The 7,805-nt window shown below is 42.4% G+C and overlaps 1 protein-coding gene across 4 annotated transcripts in view; it reads right to left on the bottom strand.

Annotated features, from left to right (window-relative positions):
- HMGCS1 (3-hydroxy-3-methylglutaryl-CoA synthase 1) overlaps positions 1-2,190 on the bottom strand; it is a 23,558-nt gene extending 21,368 nt beyond the window's left edge. For 2 of the 4 annotated variants that reach the window (XM_017533165.2, XM_037740181.1), the window contains exon 1: positions 1,805-2,029. The gene's annotated coding sequence lies outside the window, so the exon portion shown is untranslated. The other 2 variants (XM_017533164.2, XM_017533163.2) reach the window with 2 other exon arrangements.
- Positions 2,191-7,805: the final 5,615 nt, after the last annotated feature.

Genomic DNA, 7,805 nt, shown 5'->3' on the forward strand with positions numbered 1-7,805 from the left:
AAAAAAAAAAAAAAAAAAAAAAAAAAAGAATCTAGTCCCATTATTAAGACTGAGGACATGTGTCTCGGCCTTTTAAATCTATACCACCTTCTTGAAAAAGATAAAAATATCACATATCCTTCTATGATATTTGGTTCTACAGTAATCCAACATAAAATTATAAGACTATATTCCTTTCTAAATGAAATTAGAGATTCTGATATGAAGCAAAACAAATTTCTCCAACACATCTCCTCATACCCAATTCCACTGGATTATGGAAAACCTAACCAGGTTTTAAATTATTCTAGAGGACCCAGGAAACCCATGTTACAACAGTATCTGGGGTTTTTGCATTTCCTCTGAGAAAAGCTATCTAAAATCTAAGTCAAAAATCTCAAAATCAACCCACATTTAAAAGAAACAAGATGTAAAAACAATCTGAAGGAATATTTAAGAAGAAAAACAAAATTAAAGCAAGGCCCAAATGATGTGGCCTACAACTCCCAGCATAAAATATCCTTTTACCCTTCCCTCCCCAGCACAGGACATACCTTCTAAGTGCTGGGGTTACTGATTATACTAGAATTGAGCTGAACTAAACTAGAATTGAATAAACGGCAAACTTACACACTCAGGTGAGAAATATCTACAAACGTAGACATAAAGCAAGCCTTTCTCTCTTCCCATAAGGTATGCTATCCCTGCCCCCTTCTCCACACAAAAATAACTGAAATTTAAAAATAAGTTTAAAGAACACAAGCTCTTTAGGTGTCTCAAGTGAAAAGAACCACTGACAGGGAATAATGTTAAGGACTTTCAGCTGCCTCTCATCTAATAGTATCTGTGCAATAAAGTCCAAAACCCATCTCAGAAGGAAAAAGCTGTTAACTCTAGAAGCACTTCTATTTGTCTTAATTTTGTTGTTTATCTTGTCATTGTTTTTCATGATTCATGCCTGAAACAGAACAAATGTTAGTTAGCAGCAGCCAGAACACATCATCCTACTGCAGCAGGTCGGCAAGAGCATCCTCGGGAGGGTGGGGGGGCTGCAGCAGAGGTAAGCAGTGAAAGCAGCTAGTGATGCATTAAAGCTAAGGGCATACGGACAAGCATGACAAACAGGAACAACCTCACATTATCTGTTCCCCAGATCCCTCCTCCAGAATGGATCAGAAAAATCATTTCTCTACTGCTGGTCAAGACCAGACGCGCGTTTTCAGACTCCATATACTTGCTTTGAAATATCCTTAGCTTAACTCAAAACCTATTTGTGTGAGGACTCTGTGAGTTCCTGTCCAGTACATTATATCACCTAAGGCTGGTCCCGAAGCTATTAGAGAGAGGGAGGTACGGGATTTCAGAACGCCAAGGAAGCCTAAATTTAAAAACGCAGACATAAAAAAAATATGGAGGCAGGAAGGCTGGAGCCAGTGATCTATGAGATCTGAAGCAAGTACAGACTAAGCCCCGGTACTCTGCCAGGTCTAAATCACGGTTGTGAACGCTTTTTTTTTGCACCTGAGGTGAGGAAGAAAAGTAATGCTACCCACTTCCCTTGTTTCCATTAACTCTATGTGTGGCAGCAGGACACACCCCCTGCCAAACTACCAGCCTCCGCCTAAGAAGATCTTACCCATCCTTTGGCATCCACCCTTAACTAAGGCTCTGGAAACGCCCTGGCAGCCCAAATCTTCCATCTCCCTCCTGACACCCCTCACTCCCCTCTTGGCGGTCACAGCTGCCTCTCTGGCACCTGCAACTCCTATGTCGTTAGAACACCTCGCCCTCAACTCTCTCTCGCATTCTCCCCTCCGCGACTCGCCTGTGTCCTCGGCCCTTCTCAGAACCGCCACGGTCGGCCTCAGGTCCCTGGAGAGGGAGCCCCCGCCCGGCCCCGCTCACAGTGCCCCATCCTCCCTGGCAAGGTCCACGCCTCCGGTCTGACCCAGAGCCCGAGCTCCTTCGGGCCTAGTCAAGGACACCGCCTCCGTCTGGTCCACATCCCGCCCGCGGCGCCTCCGCAGCCCAGCTCTCCTCCCACGCGCGGGACACTCACCAAACGTGACCGAGCGGCAGCAGAGGAAAGGGAGCGAGCCGCGAAAGGACAGTCCCCAGCACCTCCCCTCCGCTACCAGCTTTATAGCCGCCAACCCACCCGACTCCGGCACCGCCGGTAGTCGCTGGGAGGCGGGACAGTGGCTCCAGCAGCCAATCGTGGCCGGTAGAGTTGCCCGGCAGCGCCCGCCCTCCAGTCTGGCTTCTACCAATCACAAGGAAATTAGAGGCGGTGACTCGCTAGGATTTTCCCTCGTGGCGGGAAGGGCGGGGGAAAGGGGTGGGGACAAAGTATCAGGGCCGAGGAAGTGGTGTGAGACACTGACGTGTGGTGGCACGAGAGCCCACCTGCCAATGACGGAGCAGCGAGAGACGGCGAGAGCCAACAGGAGCGGAGTGAGAGGTTCTCCGACCAATTCGAGCTAGGTGAGAGGAGATGGGGGCCAATGGGGACTCCGCGTCCCACCACTGGAGAGATGGTTAAGTGTGGGAGGTGAGTTGGTCCCTGCTTGGGAGGCTGTCAGGTTGCCTAGCAACCAGAGCTAGGGTTCTCTTAAAGATTTCGGAAATACTGTACTTGATTTGAATTCAATCTTAACGTTTTCTAGCAAAGTGTGCCTAGATTACAAATTGGAGCAGCATACTTCATCCAGAACTTGTATATGTGTAAATATTTTAAATACCCAATTTGTAAATACTCAAATATTGTCTCCTTTATTTAAAACTACCTTGGCTTTAACAACAACAACAAATAAAAATAAATAAATAAATAAAAAAGAAGAAGAAGAAGAAAGAAAAAACTGCTCTTGAAACAATGCTTTCTAACGAAACCTAAAACAAGATAGTTTCAGGACTAGGTATCAGTGAGGAGGGTGCAGAGCCTTGCCTGTGAAGGGAAGTTGATACTGAATTCAAGGATTTTTGCCAGGCCATGCACTCTAAGGAAAGGGACTGCATTTGGCCCTTTCCCCACTATATCTTCTGAGATTGTTATGTGGTAGGTGCCAAATAAAAGGCTGTGGAAAGAAGGAAGGGGCCGCATAGTTGTCTGCATAGTAAATCAATCAGACAAGGACTGCCTAACTCCTCAAGAAAACAGAGAGGAGCAATTCAAGCTAGAGGAAATCACTGAAACACTATTTGGGGGAATCCAAATGAGGACATTTGTGGCTTTGCAATAAACTCTGCCTCTTTCTGGTCAGAGAGAGAGGAGCTATAATACTTTGCTTTGGTGGGGGACCATGAGTGAAGTTCAGAGTTGCTTGTGTCTCTCCCCAACTCACTTTCATTAACAGGAATGCTATTGATAAAGGGTCATTGGTAATTCTGTGATTCACACAATTATTGTTATGGGAGTTTTTTTTTTAACCACTATAGATGCTAACTTAGTAAGACACATTCTGAGTAGCAAAGTGGCAAAATGTATTGGAAATGGAACCACTGTGTAGTGGTGGCATAAGGGGAAGAGGACCATTCAGTAATGATTACCATTCCACAGTATTGCCCATGACATTCATTCTGTAATGCATGTCATTTCATACCTATACAAAGTAACTAGATGATAAACCGAAAGAGAGAGACATTGCCTGATTGTGATCAACAGCAATTTGGGGTAGGGTAAGAGATTAAAATTCTTGGCATACTGGAATATGCTGAAAGGCAGTAAGGACAAACCCAAGAAAGAAGGTAAGTTTTGTCCTTAGAAAGGAATCGCAAATATTTCCAACTCCAGGAGTACACAATAGGAAATAATTAGCCAGATGGTCATGAGAATGACCATCTTATGCAACTGGAAATTTTCACAAGGTACAGAATGTCTTTTTGATCCAATTAATCTTCAATTAAGCAAAGTGAGCATGGTTATTGCTTACTGGGAAGCCAAGCAATGGAGAACGAAATGGGTTAGTAATTAGATATAGAAGATCTCAACTGAATTTTAAAAAAAGTCACTGGATTCTATGAAATATTAGTATATAATAGATTTAACAGGCTACACAAATGTCAGCTATGGCCCATGCAATTTAGGGCAAAGTATGCATATATTTATTATACAAGGGACTGCTAGTGTTTTGAGCCATGATTTCACACAATCACAGTGAAGCCAATGTCATACTTGAATGTGCATTTTGAGACATGTTAAAATATGTGTTTTATGTATTGTTTCTAAATTTAATGCCAAATATATTATTGGTCAAGCACTGCAGATGCTATACTTCAAAGGTAAAGTAAAATGTGTTGTACTGCCCCACTTTGAAAGAAAAACAAAACCTACTTAAGAGGCAGGAAGATATTATAATGATAACTTTTAGTATTATAAATTCTTCTGTTGAACATTCACTTTTTACCTACTCTATGGAGGGCTTATGTGTGACCTCTGCTGTCCAATAAGGTAAGAACTAGCTACATGTAGCTATTGAGCACTTGAAAGGTGGCTAGCCCAAAGTGAGATGTGCTGTCAATGTAAAATACACACCAGATTTTAAAGAGTTGATAAAAAAATTATCTTGTTAATAATTTTTATATTGATTACATGTTATAATGATAATATTTGAGCTATACTGAGTTAAATATTTTGTTAAAATTAAATTTATCTGTTTCTTGTGAGTTTTTTTAATATGGCTATTAGAAAATGTGAAATTTTACATGTAGCTCACGTTTGTGGCTCCTTTTGGTGCTAGAAAATAGGATTGGGTAATTGGAAGATATAGACTGTCCTCAGAGTGCATAAAGAGTGGAGGAGAGGGAAGGAGAGGAAAAAAATTATAGTAAGGGGCTGGGTTTCAAACTACAACTCAAAAGCAAAAAGTAAAAAGGCACCAATCTTTATTTTTTTGTAAGGAATCTATACTTACAGCCTTTACCTCACTGGATAATGGGAAGGAGGGGGTGGTGTGGGAAGATTCTCAAATTTGCAAATTAAAGGTATTTCCGTTTTTCTGCTTTAGACAGCCTTATTTTGCCTAAATAAGGCTTAAAATTCAACTCCCCGTCAGGGCTGTTTCTCCTCCAGCCTTCTACTTGGCAGGATGGCATCTGGGTTTTTTTTGTTTTCAGATGGAGTCTCCCTCTGTCGCCAGGTTGGAGTGCAGTGGCGTGATCTCGACTCACTGCAACCTCAGCCTCCTGGGTTCAAGCAATTTTCCTGCCTCAGCCTCTCAGGTAGCTGGGACTACAGGCCCATAACACCATGCCCAGTTAATTTTTGTATTTTTAGTAGAAACGAGGTTTCCATGTTGTCCAGGATGGTCTTGATCTCTTGACCTCATGATCTGCCCACCTCGGCCTCCCAAAGTGCTAGTATTGCAGGTGTGAGCCACCGCGTCGACATTGGGGTTTTATGGAACTTACTGGATTGATGTTATATCAGAAGTGGGGGCTTGGCCCTACATGTAAGTTTTTGTACTGGCTCTCTGCTGACCAGGCCCCTGTTTGGCTTTCTCTATGCTGTACAATCCTAAGACTCACCACAGCTTTCATTTGATGCTCTCATCTGCCCTATTACAGCCGTCAGCTACTGGCTCACTGGGCCCCCTTTGCAGCAAAATTTTTCAATCCTGCCAACCAGAATTTCAGCTGTCTCCTGACAATTAGCAATTACAATATAGTTCAGGTGCTGTGCAAAGAAACATGCCCAAAGGATAATGGAGTTCAAAGATGTATCTAATTCAGTGTGGTGGTAAAGAAAGCCTTCCCCGAGCAGATTTGTAAATCTTTATTGAACATTACAGTGTGCCAGGCACTGTTCTAGGTTCAGAGACTATCTGTGGTGAAAAAGAAAGACACAATTTCTGATCCAGCGAAGCTTAGTGATGGAAGACAGAACATTATGTAAGAAAAATAGTAAATGAGCTGAGGTTTCTTCAGGTAGTGATGACCCTATGAATAAAACAATGCAGCTAATGACATAGCAGTTGACTGTAGGGTGGGTATGTGCACGAGGTGGTTAGGAAAGATCTCTCTGAAATAGCAACACTTAAGCTGAGACTTGAAGGATGAGAAGCAGCCAGCCTGTGAAGCTCTGGGAGCAGAATGATGCAAGAGGAGGGGACAGCAAGGATAAAGTCCCTGAGACAGGAACAGGCTTGGACTGTTTGAAGAAAAGGAAACAAAGATCCATGTGTCAGAGCTGAGTTTTTAAGGACTAACAGGAGTTATCTGGGTTGTGGACCAAAGGGCAGGAAGAAGAGGACAGGGACGGAAAGTCATTTTAGAGAAGGGGATCCGTACACTGCACCAAGTGGAAACTGAAACTTTAATCAAGAGTAATAAAGTGGCCAAGCACAATGGCTTATGCTTGTAATCCCAGCAGTTTCGGAGACTGAGGTGGGAGGACCACTTTCACTGGATACCAGGAGTTTGAGACCAGCCTGGCATGTGAGACCCCATTTCTTTAAAAAAAGAAAAAGAAAGAAAGAAAAAGAGTAATAAAGTTGAAGCTGTGGTAACAGTGTAATCTCCCTTGTCCTAGAGTAGGTCGTAATTTTTTTTTTCTGTACCATTGGGAAATAAAGGAATGAGTTCAATGGAGTGTTCTTCCCTCACTAGGATCCTAAGTTCCTTAGCTACCTGTTAACTTGTAAATATTTGAATAATAGCTACCATTTTATTGAGCATCTACTATTTTGTAGGTGTTGTAATAGGTGTTTTAGGAATATTATCCTACCCACCAACCTCCAAGTAGATATCATTCCCAGTTTACAATTCAAGAACTGAGCCTCAGAGAGCTTAAGTATCCATTTGCCCACAGTAAATGGCAAAGCTGGTGTTCAAACCCAGGTCTGTGCCAAAACTCATGCTCTTTTCACTATTCTATGTACCATAAAAAGCACAGTTGTGTCCAGAGATTAGAAAGGCAAGATGGGTAGGTTGGTCTGAGAGGCCTCAGAGGACGGAACTCATTTGTTTGAGGAAGTGAACATGCTCAAGGATTTAGTGCTTACCTTTGTGGGCTCAGAAACAAACTCATATCAACCAAGCTTATGATGCTTATTATGATTTGATCAGAATGCCAATTTCAAATATGATTACCTGAAAAAGTATAGACAAATAAAATATGTAATCAAGAATGTAGAGTGTTGATTCACAAACAGGTTTTAAAAAGCACTTTTTAAAGATATTCTTGACACCTGCAGGTATGTTCTAAGATTAATAACATGTTCCTGTATATGGGACAAAGTGCAGGGGTTCTAACTGGTGGTTTCCAGCTAGCAAACTAAATGCTACTATGCAAAAATCATTTAAAAATACTAAGTTTTATATCCCAACCTAATCTTGCTCTTAAAATGAGAGTCACAAACTGTAGCAAATATTAAGATAAATGATAACTAAGGGGCAACATACCAAGAACTGTCGACACTGTTACCAAAGCTGAATACTAAAGAAAAAGTGGAAGAAAAAGTGGAAAGTTTGGTTGCCATTTTGAATATTGGCTTGAGGTTCAGTTTCTGAGCTGAGAGAAGGATTCTAAATCATTGCACCACATATTGAATACTTATAGTTTAAAATGGTAGTAAAGGCCGGGTGTGGTGGATCACACCTCTAATCCCAGCAGTTTGGGAGGCCGAGGCAGGTGGATCATTTGAGGTCAGGAGTTCGAGACCAGCCTGACCAACATGGTGAAACCCCATCTCTGATAAAAATACAAAAATTAGCCAGGCGTGGTGGTGCATGCCTGTAGTCCCAGCTACTTGGGAGGCAGAGGATGCAGTGAGCTGAGATTGCACCTCTGCACTTCAGGCTGGGTGACAGAGCAAGACTGTCTAAAAAAA

Source organism: Cebus imitator, unplaced genomic scaffold (assembly GCF_001604975.1).
Source record: "Cebus imitator isolate Cc_AM_T3 unplaced genomic scaffold, Cebus_imitator-1.0 Scaffold80, whole genome shotgun sequence".
Lineage (NCBI taxonomy): Eukaryota > Metazoa > Chordata > Mammalia > Primates > Cebidae > Cebus > Cebus imitator.